General features: G+C 42.2%; 1 protein-coding gene and 1 pseudogene across 2 annotated transcripts in view; one reads left to right on the plus strand and one right to left on the minus strand.

Moving 5' to 3' along the window:
- The window catches only part of Pc (pyruvate carboxylase), a 147,820-nt gene that overhangs the window by 9,984 nt on the left and 119,817 nt on the right, over positions 1 to 18,019 (plus strand). The window contains exon 1 of one of the 2 annotated variants that reach the window (XM_045147349.1): positions 14,770 to 14,789. The exons of the other annotated variant lie outside the window; for it this stretch is intronic. The gene's annotated coding sequence lies outside the window, so the exon portion shown is untranslated. Of the gene's footprint in view, positions 1 to 14,769; positions 14,790 to 18,019 lie in introns of those variants that run through there. 2 annotated transcript variants of the gene reach the window in all.
- LOC101612652 lies at positions 12,647 to 13,655 on the minus strand (annotated as a pseudogene).

An 18,019-nucleotide genomic window follows, 5' to 3' on the forward strand; every position in this document is an offset into this window, starting at 1 on the left:
CTTCTTCAAATAGCCTGATTTAAAAAATGCCTTAACACTTTATTTATTTTTTTATTTTTTTATTTTCTCAAGGTAAGGTTTTGCTGTAGCCCAGGCTGACCTGGAATTCATTATGGAGTCTCAAAGTGGCCTTGAACTCACAGGGATCCTCCTACCTCTGCCTCCTGAGTGCTGGGATTAAAGATGTGTGCCACATGACTGGCAATACTTTAATAACTTCTATAAATCCAATACATTATGCTGAGTCTTAAATTTTTTTGTTTTGTTTTGTTTTTGGTTTTTCAAGGTAGGGTTTCAGTCTAGATCAGGCTGACCTAGAATTTACTATGTAATCTCAGGGTGGCCTTGAACTCACAGCGATTCTCCTACATGCCCAGCTTTTAAAAAACTTTTTATTGGTAATCTCCATACATACACACAAGGTACTGCTGCAAATGAAATCCAGATGCATGTGCCACCTTGTGCATCTGGCTTACGTGGGCACTGGGGAATCAAACCTGTGTCCTTAGGCTTTACAGGCAAAGCACCTTAACTGCTAAGCTATCTCTTCAGCCCTCTGTTTTTTTTTTTTTTTTTAATTTTATTTATTTATTTGCAAGGCAGAGAATAGGTGCACTAGGGCCTCAAGCCATTGCAAGTCAACTCCAGATGCATGCAACACTTTGTTCATCTGGCTTTATGTAGGTACTGGGGAATAAAACCTGTGTCATTGTTTGAAGGCAAGTACCTTAACCACTGAGCCATGTCTCCAGTCATTTTTGGGGTTAGGGTTATTTTGTTTTATTGGGTTTTTGAGGTAAGGTTTTACTCTAGTCCAGGCTGACCTGGAATTCAGGATGTAGTCTCAGGGTGGCCTTGAATGCATGGTGATCCACCTACCTCCCAAGTGCTGGGATTAAAGATGTGTGCCACCATGCCCGGCTACTGTTTTTATTTATTGATTTATTTATTTTGATTTTTCAAGGTAGGGTCTCCCTCTAGCTCAGACTGACCTATTCACTTTGTAGTCTCATGGTGGGCTGGAGCATGCATGCACCACCACTCCCAGGTTATTTTTGTTTTTCATGGTAGGTTCTCTAGCCCAGGCTGACCTGGAATTCACTATGTAGTCTCAAGGTAGCCTTAAACTCATAGTGGATCCTCCTACCTCCTTCTCCTGAATGGTGGGATTAAAGGTGTGCACCACCATGCCTGTCAGAGAGAAAGAGAGAGAATGGGCATACTAGGGCATCTAGCTGCTGCAAATGAACTCCAGATGCATGTGTCACTTTGTGGATCTGGCTTTATGTGGGTACTGGGGAATTGAACTCCAATTGTTAGGATTTGCAAGTAAGCATCTTAATCACTGAGCCATCTCTTCAGCCCCCTATCTACTTTTTAAAAATATTTTGTGTATTTTTATTTATTTATTTGAGAATGACAGAGAAAGAGGCAGTTAGAGAGAGAGAGAGAGAGAGAGAGAGAATGGGCGCACCAGGGTCTCTAGCCACTGCAAACGAACTCCAGACGTGTGTGCCCCCTTGTGCATCTGGCTAACGTGGGTCCTGGGGAATTGAGCCTCGAACCGGGGTCCTTAGGCTTCACAGGCAAGCACTTAACCGCTAAGTCATCTCTCCAGCCCCCCATTTACTTTTTTGTTTTATTTATATGCTTATTTATTTTTTGAGGTAAAGTCTCACTCTAGCCTAGGCTGACCTGGAATTCAATATGTAGTCTCAGGGTGGCCTGAAACTCATGGCAATCCTCCTACCTCTGCCTCCCAAGTGCTGGGATTAAAGGCGTGCACCACCATGCCCAGCTTGCTTTTTATTACTTAAAAGAGAGAGACCCAAACACACCTATTGGCTCATTTGGCCTGGGTGGCCAAACATAATCCTTGCATTGTCCACTGTTGTTTATCAACACTGGTGACTTCTTTCTCCCATAGGGCTGCATGCAACATAGCTTTTTCCAGCTTTCTGTCAGCTGGTTACAGTGACGAAGTTTTCAGTTCTGCTCTAGCAGGATTTCTCAGTGACCTTGCAGCCCAAATATGTGGAGTCTTCAGCAATAGGGTTTTACCATCTATTCCTGGTGGGAAGCCAAGGGCCTCGACAATGGCCTGTAATGTTTTGTGGGCATCAGGGACCTCCCTGGCCAATAACTCACTGGAAGGTATCACATACCTGCCACTGTAACTTTTCTATTAACAGTCTATGGCTTCTGGGTATGCCATTGTCCAAAAAAGTAGGTTTCCATATGGCTTATTCATAACCTCTTAGACTTCAGTTAATCTTCCTCCACCCTTCCTTTACTCAATCTCTTCCCCTGATTTCACTTAGGCCTTTCCACCCTCAGTAATCTGTTCATCATTTACATATATACAATACTATCCCTTATTTAGTTTTGGTTTTTCAAGGTTGGGTCTCACTCTAGCTCAGGCTGACCTGAATTCACTACGTAGTCTCAGGGTGGCCTTGAAGTGATGGCAATCCTCCTACCTCTGTCTCCTGAGTGCTGGGATTAGAGGTGTGTACCACTACCCCAGACCATATTTGTTTATTGAGACAGAATTTTGCACTGTAGTCCAGGCTGACCTGAAACTTGTAGCAGTCCTCCTGCTTTTGAGTGTTGGGATTTATAGGTGTGAGCAATTATGCCCAGCTCTCTCCAATTTTGTATTTTAAATTAAACAATATTTTATTGGGCTGGGGAGATGGTAAGGCGCTTGCCTGCAAAGCCAACCTAGGTTCGATTCCTCAGGACCCACGTAAATCAGATGCACAAGGTGCACATGTGTCTGGAGTTTGTTGGCAGCAGCTGGAGGCCCTGGTATGTCCATTCTCTCTTTCCCCTCATCCTCTCTCTCTCTATCTCAAATAAATAATATATATTAAAAAATATTTTATTTATTTGAGAGAAAGAGACAGAGAGTGGGGGAGGAAGAGAGAGAGAGAGAATGGGCATGCCAGGACATCCAGCTACTGCAAACAAACTCCAGATACATGTGCCACTGTTTTTTTTTAATTTATTTTTATTTATTTATTTGAGAGCAACACAAAGAGAGAAAAAGGAGTGAGAGGGTGAAGCTGGGGGGGAGAGGGAGAGAGAGAGGGAGAGAGGGAGGGAAGGAAGAAAGAAGGGAGGGAGAGAATGGATGTGCCAGGGCTTCCAGCCATTGCAAATGAATTCCAGACACATGCACCCCCTTGTGCATCTGGCTAATGTGGGTCCTGGGGAATCGAGCCTCGAACCAGGGTCCTTAGGCTTCACAGGCAAGTGCTAGGCCATATCTCCAGCCCCTTCTTTTTTTTCTTCAAGGTAGGGTCTTGCTCTAGCCCAGGCTGACCTAGAATTCACTCTGTAGTCTCAGGCTGGCCTGGAACTCACAGAGATCCTCCAACCTCTCCCTCCCAAGTGCTGGGATTAAAGGTGTGTGCCACCACAACCAGCTAAAAGGGATTTAAAAAAACATTTTATTTTAATTTATTTATTAGAGAGAAGGAGCACGCCAGGGCCTCCAACCATTGCACACGATCTCTAGACTTGTGTACCACCCTGTGCATCTGGCTTATGTGGGTTTTGAGGAATCAAACCTGCGTCTTTAGGCTTTGTGGACAAGCACCTTAGTCACTAAGCCATCTCTCTAGTCCATATCCTCTTTTTTTTTTTAAGGTTGGGTCTTGCTATGTAGCTCAGGCTGTCCATAAACGTTATGTAGTCCAGGGTGCCCTCAAACTTGTGAGGCTTCATGCCTTTACCTACAAAGTGCTGGGATTATAGACATGTGCTGCCATATCTGACCACATTTCCTGAAAGTACATACAGTAGCCGACACTAACAATGTACTGGAGGTGTTGAGGCTGCAGCCCAGAACACTGTGCTGCACAGGTGCTCTTCCACTGAGCTACATCCGAAGCCCAGTATACGGATTATTTTTTTTCAAGGTAGAGTCTCACTCCTACTTCAGGCTGACCTGGAATTCACTGTGTAGTCTCAGGGTGGCCTTGAACTCCTGGCGATCCTCCTAACTCTGCCTCCAAGTGCCTCCTGTGTGCCACCATGCCCAGCAAGAACAAAGATCTTTTTGTTCATTATTTATTTATTTGAGAGCGACAGAGTGAGAAAGGCAGGGAGAGAGAGAGAATGGGTGCACCATGGCCACCAGCCACTACAAATGAACTCCAGATGCGTGCGCCCTCTTGTGCATCTGGCTAACGTGGGTCCTGGGGAATCGAGCCTTGAACTGGGGTCCTTAGGCTTCACAGGAAGCACTTAACCACTAAGCCAGCTCTCCAGCCCAAGCACAAAGATTTTTAAAATTTATTTATTGATTAACAAAATTTTTTTTGAGGCAAGCCCAACAGACTGGACTTTTTTTTTTTTTTTTAATGCAAGAGAGAATTGGTGCATCAGGACCTCTAGCCACTGCACTCAAACTACAGAGGTATTCCTTGTGCACATATGAGAGACTGCATGCTTGTGTCACCTTGTGAGTGTGGCTTACATGGGACCTAGAGAATTGAACATGGCTCCTTAGGCTTTGCAGACAAATGCCTTAACCACTCTCCAGCCCCAATTATTGATTTTCATTTGTTTATTTGTTTTGTGAGGTAGGTTTTCACTCTATCCCAGGCTGACCTGTGATTCACTATGTAGTCTCAGCGTGGCCTTGAACTCATGGTGAACCTCCTACCTCTGCCTCCCAAGTGCTGGGATTAAGGGTGTGTGCCACCATACCTGACTATTTATTGATTTTTTTTCTTTGGTTTTTCGAGGTAGGGTCTCAGTCTAGCCCAGGCCGACCTGGAATTCACTATGAAGTCTTAGGGTGGCCTCAAACTCATAGCAATCCTCCTACCTCTGCTTCCCAAGTGCTGAGATTAAAGTCGTGTTCCACCACGCCCAGCTATTTATTGATTTTTTTTTTTAATTTTATTTTATTTATGAAAGAGAGAGAATGAGAATTGGTGCACAGGGCCTCTAGCTACTACAATCCAACTTCAGATATGTGTGCCATCTTGTGCGTATATATCACCTTGCATATCTGTCTTACATGGGTTCTGGGGAGCTGAGCCTGGATCCTTAGACTTGGCAGGCACGCACCTTAACCACTAAGCTGTCTCTCTAGCCCTATTGATTGTTTTTTTTCAAGAGAGTTTCACTTTAGTCCAGGCTGACCTGGAACTCACTCTGTAGTGTCAGGTTGGCTTTAAACCTCTGTCCTCCTGAGTGCTGAGATTAAAGGTGTGTGTCACCATGCCTTACATTTTTTTTTTTTTAATTTTTAACTTATTTATTTGAGAGCAACTGACACAGAGAGAAAGACAGAGAGAGGGAGAGAGAGAGAATGGGCGCGCCAGGGCTTCCAGCCTCTGCAAACGAACTCCAGATGCGTGTGCCCCCTTGTGCATCTGGCTAACGTGGGACCTGGGGAACCGAGCCTCGAACCGGGGTCCTTAGGCTTCACAGGCAAGCGCTTAACTGCTAAGCCATCTCTCCAGCCCATGCCTTGAAGTTTTTAAACATACTTTTTACTGACAACCTTTGTACATATACACAATATATCATGATCATAATCCCCTCCACCACTGTCCCTTTTCCCCTTCCTGAGTCTCCTCTCCACTGAATCCCCTCTTTCCAACTATTATCTCTTTTATTTTGATGTCATTCCCCCCCTGTTATTCAGGTCTGTGTAGGTAGCATCACCTTCTGTGAGGTCATGAATACTACCACCACTTTGTGTCTGCAAGACAGTATTACAAAGCACTCCTCCCCTTCTTTTGGCTCTTACATTCTTTCTGTCACCTCTTCCATAAGCAACACACAGATTTATTAACACAAAATTATTAGTGCCATGGTTTTAATTTTTATCAGCATATCTACACTTAATTCTATAGCTTCTTGGAATTTAGAAGCTTTGAATAAGGAAACAGTTATATGATCTCAGGCCTGTGCATTGCTTTCCTAAACAACTTTTGGTGTTTCTTTCACAACTGGATGTTTTTCTTATTATTCAAGAGACCCTTGGCCCAGATGAAAGTAGGTCTTGACCTTTGAATCCAGCCGCTAAGTAGAGCCCTGACTCATTGCCATTTTGCTTTCCAAATGGGGATGGTCTTACAGCTCTTGAGCCCTGGATGGAAGTACTTCATTGCATAATCTCTTACCATGTAATTGCAGTTCTCCATTAGGTGCTATACCTTTGTACTGGACTTAATCTCCATACGACTTTGTTTCCTATGTGCCATGTTAATAAAAAATAGGTAGCACTTGGATTCTGTGTGTCTTTCAAGGTTTTGTCCTTCGGACAACTAGTTGCAAAATCATGCCAGTGGCTAAGCAAGGCTAGAAATTTGGTTCTATTCTTCTGAGCCCTGGCATTTCCCCACTCCCCCTGCTATTTCATACTTTATTTTTCCTCAAAGAAGAGAAAAGTAGTCTGAAACTTAAGAATTCTAGCTTTATTTCTCAATCCTAGCAACTAGAACCAGTGCCACCTTTCTCCTGTTCTTCATTTCATCCCTCTGGAATGGTGAGAACTTGGCCTCTCCCTGACCTCCTCGTGGAGATTTACCAGTCTTTTTGGAGGGGCCATCGTCATCATATTCTTGTTATATTGGATCTTGGATGGTAAGCAGATGTGGAATTGGATTCCTGTGCTGGTTACTGGGTTGGCCCCAAGCAGCTTTGTGGGTGGTGAGTGTACCTGCTGAGAATTATTTCTGCAGGCTGATCTTTCCCTGGATATCTGGAGCACATGTGGCCCATGTGGGTGAGTGTAGAGATCTGTAAAGTTCAAAGACTTGTGATTGAGGAGGAAATTGGCAGGATTTTATCATAGATTCTTGCTCTGCAGGATTCCTCACACCCATATTTGTTTTTTAGACAAGACCGTCATGTAGCCCTGGTAATTTTTGGTGTCTCCTTCATCCTTATTGTCACTTTGCTCCAAATGAGGATGGTCTTTAACTTGTTGTATAGCCACCAAGGAGGACCTTGAACTACTGATCCTGCTTTTACCTCCCAGATGCTGGAGTTACAAGTCTGTACCACCATACCTGGCCTTTCTATTTTGTGTGTGTGTGTTTTTCCTTTTTGGTTTTTCAAGGTAGTATCTCACTCTAGCCCAGGCTGACCTGGAATTCACTTAGTACTCCCAGGCTGTCATTGAACTCGCAGTGATCCCCCTGCCTCATCCTCCCCAGTGCTGGGATCTTTTTATTTTTATTTTTAATTATTGACAACTTCCATAATTATAGACAATAAATCCCTGACACTTTCCCCTTCACAACTCCACTCTCCGTCATACTCCTTTCCTCTCCCATTTACTCACTCTCTTATTTTGATGTCATCATCTGCTGGGATCTTTTACTAAAGGCTTCCTGCAAATCCCACGAAGCCTGGAACAGGTAGTCCTCTTGTTATTCCCTAGCTGCCCCTTTCAGTGCACTCAATAAGTCGGTTAAAAAAAAAAAGGGGGTTAAAGAATGTCTCAATATTCACCATGTTATGACATGTGGCAGAATTTTCTTCCTTCTTGATAATATTCATTATATGGATTTGGTTTTTCCATTATCAGTCAGTGACACTGTTGGGGCTTGGGACTCAGTGGGTAAAGAGCTTGTCATGCAAGTGTGAAGAACTGAGTTTGGATCCCAGCACCCATGTAAAAGCCAGATGTGGTGGTGCCTATAATCTTAGTGTCAGGCAGGCAAATCTAGCAACTATCAGGGATGCTTCGGAGGCTTTTTTTTTTTTTAAATTTTATTTATTTATTTGAGAGTGACAGACACAGAGAGAAAGACAGAGGGAGAGAGAGAGAATGGGCACGCCAGGGCTTCCAGCCTCTGCAAACGAACTCCAGATGCGTGTGCCCCCTTGTGCATCTGGCTAACGTGGGACCTGGGGAACCGAGCCTCGAACCGGGGTCCTTAGGCTTCACAGGCAAGCGCTTAACCGCTAAGCCATCTCTCCAGCCCTGGAGGCTTTTTTTTGTTGTTGTTTTTCAAGGTAGGGTTTCACTCTAGTCCAGCCTGACCTGGAATTCACTATGCCATTCTTGAACTCATTGTGATCCTCCTACAGAGCTCTGTCTCCTGAGTGCTGGGATTAAAGGTATGTGCCACAACCCCAGCTCCTGAGGATTTAAAAAAAATTTTACTTATTTATTATGGGGGGACAGATAGAGAACGGGCATGCCAGTGCTTTTAGTCATTGCAAATGAGTTCCAGACATGTGCCACCTTGGTCATCTGGTTTTTACATGAGTACTGGGGAATTAAACCTAGGTCCTTAGGCTTTACAAGCAACCACTTTAACAGCTAAGCCATCTCTCCAGCTCAGCATTTATTTATTTATTTATTTATTTATTTGAGAGAGAGAGAAATAGGCATGGAGTGAGAGAATGGGCACACTAGGGCCTCCAGCTGCTGCAAAAGAACTCCAGATGTGTGTGTCCCCTTGTGCATATGGATTATGTGGGTCCTGGGGAATCAAACTGGATTCTTTGGCTTTGCAGGCAAGTGCCTTAACTGCTAAGCCATTTCCCCAGCCTGCTTTTTTTTTTTTTCTTTTATGAGAGAGAGAAAGAACTGGCACACCAGGACCTCCAGCCACTGCAGTTGAACTCCAGATGCATGTGCCACCTTGTGCACATGTGTGACTTGTGCATGTGTCACCTTGTGCATCTGGCTAACATAGGTTCTGGGAAGTCAAACATTGGTCCTTAGGCTTCACAGGCAAGTTCCTTAACCACTAAGCCATCTCTCCATCCCATGAGGCTTGAATTTTAGAGCATGGTGGTGCATGAGTTCCAGATCAGCCTAGGCTAGAGTAATATTCTGCCTCAAAAAAAAAATTATTGTCAAATAAGTTTCATGAGGCATTTTGCTTGTTTCCTTTTAAGAATTTTATCATTTCAGGTTTTGAATTTATGCAATGGACCCATTCAAATTAAGTTTTGTATCTGAGATTTTGAGGGTGTGTGTGTGTGTGTGTGTGTGTGTGTGTGTGTGTGTGTGTATGTATGTATGTATGTGTATGTGCATATATATATATATATAAAATTTTTTTTAAATTTTGTTGAGGTAGGGTCTCGCTGTAGCCCAGGCTGACCTGGAATTAACTCTGTAGTCAGGGTGGCTTCAAGCTCACAGGGATTCTCTTACCTCGACCTCCCAAGGGCTGGGATTAAAGGCTTGTGTCACCACTCCCAGTGAGGCTTCGATTTTGACTGCTTCAGTTATCTATCCAAAATCATTAATTGTAAAATTCCAGAAATAATTCCTAAGTTTTAAGTTACTTACTGTTTTAAGTAGCCCGATGAAATCTCTCATGTCCTGCTCCTTCCTGCCTAGGACATGAGTCATGCATTTGCTCAATAAATCCATATTACACATGATATCCACCCATTAGTCACTTAGTGGCAATCTTATCAAGATCAGTCATGCTGGGATTGTAATGCTGTGTTCAAATAGCCCTTATGTTGTAGCCTAACACTATGTTACGATGCGTATGCTATCTGTCTTGCTTCATCTCATCATGTAGTAGACATTGTATCATTTCACATCAGCACAAGAAGAGCGAGTACAGTAAGTTTATTTTCAGTGAGAGAGATCATGTTTTCATTACTTTTTAGTAGTATATTGTTATAACTTCTACTTTATTATTGTTAATCTCTTACTATATACCTCTTTTATTCATTAAACTTGTCTAGGAAACAGTGCATATAGGGCTCAGTATTAGAGGCTTCCGGTATGCACTGGAGGTCTTGGAATGTGTTCTTCTGGACAAAGTGGAACTATATAGTATTAGGTATTAGGAATTCAACTTCATTCTTTCCCATGTATTTGTAGAAGTTTCAAATGCAGTTTTTGGGCTAAAGGGAGGGCTCAAGAGTTAAAGGCACTTGCTTGCAAAGCCTGATGGTCCAGGTTTAGTTCCCTAGTACCCACGTAAAGCCAGATACACAATGTGGCACATGTGTCTGGAGTTTGTTTGCAGTGGCAGGAGGCCACAGCATGCCCATTCCCTCTATCTCATTCTCTGTCTTGCAAAAATCACTCAACCAACCAGTCAATCTTCTCAAATGCAGTTTTTCCTCACTTGTATTTCTGTGTTCCTCCTTCAAGTTGTGCAGGACTACTGTGTGATAGAGAGCATATGAGAATACAGTTGGCCCTCTATTTGTGGGTTTGCCTCTGTGGATTCATACATGTCCAGATTGTTTTCTTGTCATTATTCTCAAAGTAACACAGTGGAATAACTGGTTACATAGCATTTGTATTGTATTAACTATTTCAAGTAATCTAGAGCCAAAGTCTGTGGGAGGGTTGTGCAGGTTACATGCACATATGCCATTTTATTTCTGCTTTATTTATTTTTATTAGATAATTAATTAAGGAAACTTTTATTGAAGCTTACATTGTGGTACAAAAATACATTTCAACTGATTAAAGCCCAACACCAATTAAGAGAGAAATTATGGCACCAAAATTTTCCCTCCTCTATCACATTTAGATTACTATTTGATCTACATTTTTCATTTTTTTAGGCTTTATTCCACATAAATTTGTGTGAGTTTTCAACATCAGAATTCTTAATTCTGTTGGGGGGAGGGGAGAAAAAGAAATCAAACCTCAGGCCAACAAATGTCATCAAATCAACTGGGACACTGTTCAAGAACAAAATCCATCTTAAGCATTGTTCCTTGCAACAGGGCAAGTGAAAAGGTTAAGCGCTGGGCTCACCACAGAGGCAAACTGATAAAGCTGACAGAGAGCTCCTCGGTGAAACAGTCAATCAACAGCATGCGTAACACTAAAGTCAGGACTCTTCCAACCACTTGATTTCAAACCAAGTAGGTTCTATGTGTAGAAACACTAAAAAAGGGTGTTTCATTTATAAATACAGGAGGAACAAAACATCACTGTATCAATCCAGAAATTGCCAGAAAAAAATTGTGAGGAAAATAGAAATAAAATTTAGACAGCTATGTTCTTATCTCAGTTGCTTAAATCCCACAGTATTTGCAAATTAGCTAAAAGATGGTAACCCTAGAAAGCTGGCATTTCTAGTCTGCTCCCCTTGAGTATTTTCAGAAGACTGTTATTCATGCATGCACTCTGCTGTATGGCTCTCAAGGCAACAGTTCTCATTTTGGGCAGTCATTCATTTGATCATGTGAACAAAGACCTAAAGGAACAGGTAAAGCCAGACAGTCCTTATGCGTCACAAATCACACAACTTGAAGTCACGATGGAAAAGCCATAGATTCAGCTTTAAACCCAAGTTTATAGGACACCGTTAGTGGAAACTGGTGACAATGGCTGTTGCAAGTAAGCAAAGGTCTGAGTCCAGGACACCACTTCACTAAATCTCCCCACTTAAGACTTCCTGGTAAAAATTCCCTCAGATCACTTCTTAACAAACTAGTAAAGGCAGCACACTACTGCATTAGAAGCTAACTATGAAAAGGTATCCCATAGCACATGGTTTCCACAGGGATAGGCTAGATCTTGATCTACCAACCGTTTATGGGACCTCCCACTAATCCAGGAGACCTTTAATTTCATTTTTGAGACATTACTGTCATATTCCAGAAGAGCTCAAAAGGCCACATTCCCATGGCCTTAAAGGAAAATTAAGCCCAGGGACCATTTCCTCCACTTCCCCAACTGGGGTGTAAGATTAATATACAAACCCACAGTGGCACAGTGTATTGCTTTAATCGAGGGGTGGAGTGGGAGGCAAGACACCATGGTGAGGGGAGAAAGTAAAGGACTTCAAATGTAGGAACAATCGTTCAAATAGTTATACACAAATGAACAGGAATCATTTTCTTTTTTTTTTTTTATATATTTTTGTTTTTAATTTATTTATTTGACAGTGACAGACAGAGAGAGAAAAAGGCAGAGAGAGAGAGAGAATGGGCGCGCCAGGGCCTCCAGCCACTGCAAACGAACTCCAGACGCGTGCGCCCCCATGTGCATCTGGCTAACGTGGGACCTGGGGAACTGAGCCTCGAACCGGGGTCCTTAGGCTTCACAGGCAAGCGCTTAACCGCTAAGCCATCTCTCCAGCCCTGGAATCATTTTCTTAAGAACTCAACTTGTGGAAGAAAAACTTTAATTGCTGGTGCAAAAAACACTTGTATGAAGTATAAACTGGTTTTTTAGATAACATTAGTAGAGAATATATTCTAGAAAGTGGAGGTAGCTGGATGTAAAATTCTGGCAGCAATATAACAGAACAGTCCCAGGTGGTCAGCTGAGGCCAACATCTAATGACAGGATGGAAGGCTTGTCTGTGGGGAATTTTGGACGATACTTACAGAAATATTATACTGTGCATAAACCAAATTGAATTGTTTCCACATGAGTTGTAAAGTTTCACATAGTAAAAGTTTTTTTTCTACATGCACTTCAATTTCACAGCAAGAGTGGCATAGAATACCTAAACACAGAAGACAGCATTCATGCAAGATATCTAACTCCTTGATACAATAATGCATACACTTCAAAATGATCACACCACCATTACACCTAGGGCTTTCTGCAACTACAAGGTGGTGGTCATGGACAGCATGGCCCCCAGTATCAACATCTAGGAAGCAGCCACCACCTTCTATGTGTCTTCTCTTTTTGTGCTTTTTCTTCATCTTTTAATCAGCTCTGCTGTTGCTGTTTCTTAGCAAAACTGGTAAAAACAAAATTGTAATCATTGAACATGGCGCTCTGGCAATCAAGACATTTAAAACCTTCAATCTTTTGGGGTGAAGAAAGCACTGTGCACATTTAGAACTCTGATTAACAAACAAGGTGGTCACAAACTTTCCTGGCTTGAAGATGTCCACAACTTTGCTGATCAGGTCATCATAGGAGGTCTGACTTCAGTTTGTTTCAAAGCTGACATAAGAAAATTCTGGTTCTGGAGTGATGCAAATGGTCCAATAAGTTCCATCCAATTTTCATTCCATTCATCGAATACCCACAGGAACTGAACAGTGTGGCATCAATGACAGAACCTGGTATCAGGTCACGAATTCCACTCTCACAAGTGACATCCTTTGCAATCCTTTGCAGCAACACCATCTTTCATGTAGAAATGGTCCATAACTGCTGGGTAAAGCTCACTCATCAGAATTTCCAGGGTTTGATCTGGCTTGCTGATTACCCGACTCTGGGAAATCCAAAGTATGCAAGTACCAACAGTCAGAATTCATATGTCCCATAGAGTATGCTGCTCCATTTGGAAAAATTGCATTCAGAAACTCTATTTCTTCTTGGAAATTCCAGTGTGGGTACCCTTGGTGAGAAGGCTTCATGAAATTCTTATGAGAATAAGAGAAACTTAGAATTTAGTCAAACCCACTGTAATCCCTAGCAAGCTTCAACAGGGGAACCAGTGCTTTCAGCAAGAGGGCGGTACTACATGTCTTCAAATGAAACGTCTCTTGGAGACAAACATGCTACTCTCACTGAGTACATAAGCTTCCTGCTTGTCAGTTTTTCTCACACTTATGATTGAGCATTGCACACCCTTCAAAAGGACGTCCCATTCAGACCTCGGGATTGTGCGAAGATCCCCAGATCCCTGGTTAGCGACGGATTGCTGCCTGGAGAACCAAACCTCCAGCAGCTTCTCGGACCCTTTGAAAAACTGCGCAGCTTCCATCACCGTGAGACTAGTGAACAACCAACAACCACAGAAAATCAACTAAAATTAAATGTCTTCTCTCTCCACTGTGGGTTGTTCCAGTTGTGTTACTAAAGTTCAGGTTCCTTTTGTTTTTGTTTTGCTATAATTTTATTATTAACTTTTTTTAGACACAAAAGATTAATAAAAATTTTCCTGGCTATTTTTGTAAGTGAAAGTTGGATGTGAGTTTGTTGCAAATAAAGAGGCAGATAGAATTCAGTCTCTGGTAGTCTGCTGCTTTCCCTGTTAGAGAGTTGAGCGAGCGCTAGCTAATGTCGCCGGCCATACTGTGTGCATATGCCATTTTAGATAAGGAATTAATAAGCACCTGAAGATTTTGACATTCAAGTGGAGCCTGGACAAAATTCCCCTTGAAATACCAGGGTTAATTATGTATTAAACAATGATAGTGATGTCACTGAGTGACAGATTTTCCTTTCTGAGAGAAGAAACGTGATAAATCATAAATGGCATTAAATGGCAGAATGTGCAGAGATGAATAATCCTTAAACTCCAAAACATTTAATAACTGAGTGTGGTGACACATGCCTTTACTCCCAGCACTCAGGAGGCAGAGATAAGAGGATTGCCATGAGTTCAAGGCCACCCTGAGACTACATAATGTATTCCAGGTCAGCCTGGGCTACAGTGAGACCTTACCTTGAAAAACAAACAAACAAAAAACAAAGAAAGTACATAACATAGCAGTGTAACCTGAAGTATAATGAGATAAACAAGTCTAGAGATTGTTCAAATTAGTGTTTATAGTGGAAAATGGGAAATCACCAAAATGTGCATAAAACCATTGCTATATACACAGTCTGCTCAGTGTCATATGATGCAGCTTTAAAAATAGCTCTTATGCCCTAATCAAAATGTCAGTCCAGTTTTATTACCACAGAATAAGACCTGTGAAGTTTTCATACAAAAAAAGGTTGAAAACGAAATGAGTAACTTCCCTTTTGTGGCTATACTTGGATGCTATAGCAAATATTTTTCTGGATGCTGGAAATGTAAATTTGTGCTTAAATTTTTTTTCTTCACAGTATGTTTAATTTGGTTTGTTTTTGCAGTGATGGGGATTGAAACTAGTATCTTTCTGCATGCTAGGTAAGCACTCTTCCACTAAGCAACACATATTTTAATTTTAAATAATCAAACTTAATTTTTTTTTGTTTTTAAGTAAAGGACTGTAAAATTTATAATCCTACTTGGGTTTTAAGATTAGATACTATTGGAGCTCTATTCTTTTTTAAAGTTTTTTAAAAATTTGTTTATTTTTATTTATTTATTTCAAAGTGATAGGGAAAGAGGCAGATGAGAGAGAAAGAGAGAGAGACAGACAGAGAGAGAGAGAGAGAGAGAGAGAGAGAGAGAATATGGGCGCACCAGGGCCTCCAGCCACTGCAAACGAATTCCAGATGTGTGTGCCCCTTGTGCATCTGGCTAACTTGGGTCCTTAAGAACCGAGCCTCGAACCGGGGTCCTTAAGCTTCACAGGCAAGCGCTTAACCACTAAGCCATCTCTCCAACCCTCTTTTTTAAAGTTTGTAAAAAAATTTTTAAAATTCCTTTTTAAAGGTGTGCACCACCACATCTGGCCCTTTTACTTTTGATGGTACTGGGATTCAAATCCCAGAGCCTTGCACATGCTAAGCAAGCTCTTTAACACTAGTTACATCCTCAGCCTTTTTACCTTATTTTTCTTTTTTCTGTTGTTGTTTTTTTTTTTTTTCTTTTTAGGTAGGATCTTTCTCTAGCTCAGGCTGACGTGGAATTTACTGTGTAGTCTCAGGGTAGCCTTAAACTCACTTTGATCCTCCTACCTCTGCTTCCCAAGTGTTGGGACTAAAGGTATACACCACCACACCTGGCTATTTTTTCATTTTTTAAAAAATGTTTTTTATTTTTATTTATTTATATGAGAGCAACAGACAGAGAAAGAGGCAGAGAGAGAGAGAATGGGCATGCCAGGGCCTCCAGCCACTGCAAATGAACTCCGGACGTGTGCGCCCCCCTGTGCATCTGGCGAACGTGGGTCCTGGGGAATTGAGCCTCGAATCGGAGTCCTTAGGCTTCACAGGCAAGTGCTTAACTGCTAAGCCATCTTTCCAGCCCTATTTTTATTTTTTGGGGGACAGGATCTCTTGTAGCCCAGGCTAGTTTCAAACTCCATGGGTAGCCAAAGATGACTTTGAACTCTTAATCCTTCTGCCATCACCTCCAAGTGCTGGTATTATAGACACTTACTATTATACTCAACCCCTCTTTTTATTTATTTTTATTTTATTTTGAGACAGAACCTTGATAACTTGATCAGGCTGGCCCTGAATTCATCGTAGTCCAGGCAAGCCTTGAACTTGTCATCTTCTTGCCTCAGTCTGCTCTCCTTTCAGTGCCTGGGATTACAGACCTGCACTATCAGGAATTTATTCTCTTTTTGTTTGTGTATTTATTTACTTATTTATTTATTTGAGAGTGACAGGCAGAGGGAGAAAGAGGCAGAGAGAGAATGGGCACACCAGGGCCTCCAGCCACTGCAAATGAACTCTAGACACATGCATCCCCTTGTGTATCTGGCTAACGTGGGTCCTGGGGAATCCAGCCTCAAACGGGGGTCCTTAGGCTTCACAGGCAAGCACTTAACCGCTAAGCCATCTCTCCAGCCCAGGAATTTATTCTTTACTCAAGAAAACTAGACCAAAGCCAGGGCGTGGAGGCGCACACTTTTAATCCCGGCACTCTGGAGGCAGAGGTAGGAGGATCGTCGTGAGTTCAAGGCCACCCTGAGACTCCATAGTGAATTCCAGGTCAGCCTGGGCTAAAGTGAGACCCTACCTTGAAAAACCAAAAAAAAAAAAAAAAAAAAACAAAAGAAAACTAGACCAAATGTCATAATTTAACAATGACAACCTCTTCCCCACCCACTAGTCATCAAGTTTCAGTTGGATATTTGGCTCTGATCTAACCAGAATACTCTTGGAGCTGGCTGTTTGTGATGCTTTTCCTTAGGTCTGTGTACTGTTTTATAGTTAATATTGCTTCATGTGGCAGTGGCAGGTCTCACTGGGACTGGCTGAGGACATGGTTAAAGTTGTAGTTTCTCTGTGGATGACAGACCTGAGGTTTGGAGAGGGTTAATGATGCACCCTTACTAGGAAAACGTTCTCAAAGGACAAAATGGCAGTGGACTTAATTGGCCTCATTTTTATTTATTTTTTAAAACTTTAATTTAGAGTCAGGCATGGTGGCGCGTGCCTTTAATCCCAGCACTTGAGAGGCAGAGGTAGGTGGATTGCCATGAGTTCAAGGCCACCCTGAGACTACCTAGTGAATTCCAGGTCAGCCTGGGCTAGAGTGAGCCCCTGCCTTGGAAACAAACAAACAAACAAAAAACCCTTTTTTATTGACTACTTCCATAAACACAGACAATATACTATGATCATAATCCTCTCCCACCACTTCCCTTTCTGCCCCTCCCAAATCCCCACTGAATCCCTTCTTTCCTTCTAGTCTCTCTTCTATTTTGTCTGGGTTTTTGTTTTTTTGCTCTCTCTCTCTTGCGAGGTAAGGTCTTACTCTAGCGCAGGCTGACCTGGAATTCACTATGTAGTGCCAGGCTGGCATAGAACTCACGGCAGTTCTCCTACCTCTTCCTCCCAAGTGCTGGGATCACAGGTGTGCACCACTATGCCCAGCTTTGGCATCATTAAAAAATATTTTATTTATTTGAAAAGAAAGAGGCAGAGAGAGATAATAGGTGTGCCAAGGCCTCTAGCCACTGCAAATGAACTCAGGATGCATGCGCCACCTTATGTATCTGGCTTACGTGGGTACTGGAGAATTGAACCTAGGTCCTTAGGTTTCACAAGCAAGCACCTTTAACTGCTAAGCCATCTATCTACCCAGCCTGGCCTCTTTTTTTTTTTTCCCGAAGTATTGTCTCACACTAGCCCAGGCTAACCTGGAATTCACTGTGTAGTTTCAGGATGGCCTCCAACTCAAGGCAATCCTACCTCTGCTTCCAAAGTGCTGGGATTAAAGGTGTGTGTCACCACGCCTAGCTTTTTTTTTTTTTTTTAATTTAGTTTTTGCTATGTGGTCACACAAAAAAGTTATGACATGTTTTTATATTGAGCATGGTTGAAACCCAGGGCCTCAAAATGCTAATAGTATTTTTATTTATTTGAGACAAAGAGAGAATATGGTCACACCAGAGCTTCCTGTCACTGTAAATGAACTACAGATGCTCACACCACTTTGTGCATGTGGCTTTATGTGGGAACTGGGGAATCGAACCTAGGCTGTTAAAAAATGGTTTTAATAATTAATTTTTTATT

The sequence above is a fragment of the Jaculus jaculus genome, chromosome 1, assembly GCF_020740685.1.
Source record: "Jaculus jaculus isolate mJacJac1 chromosome 1, mJacJac1.mat.Y.cur, whole genome shotgun sequence".
Lineage (NCBI taxonomy): Eukaryota > Metazoa > Chordata > Mammalia > Rodentia > Dipodidae > Jaculus > Jaculus jaculus.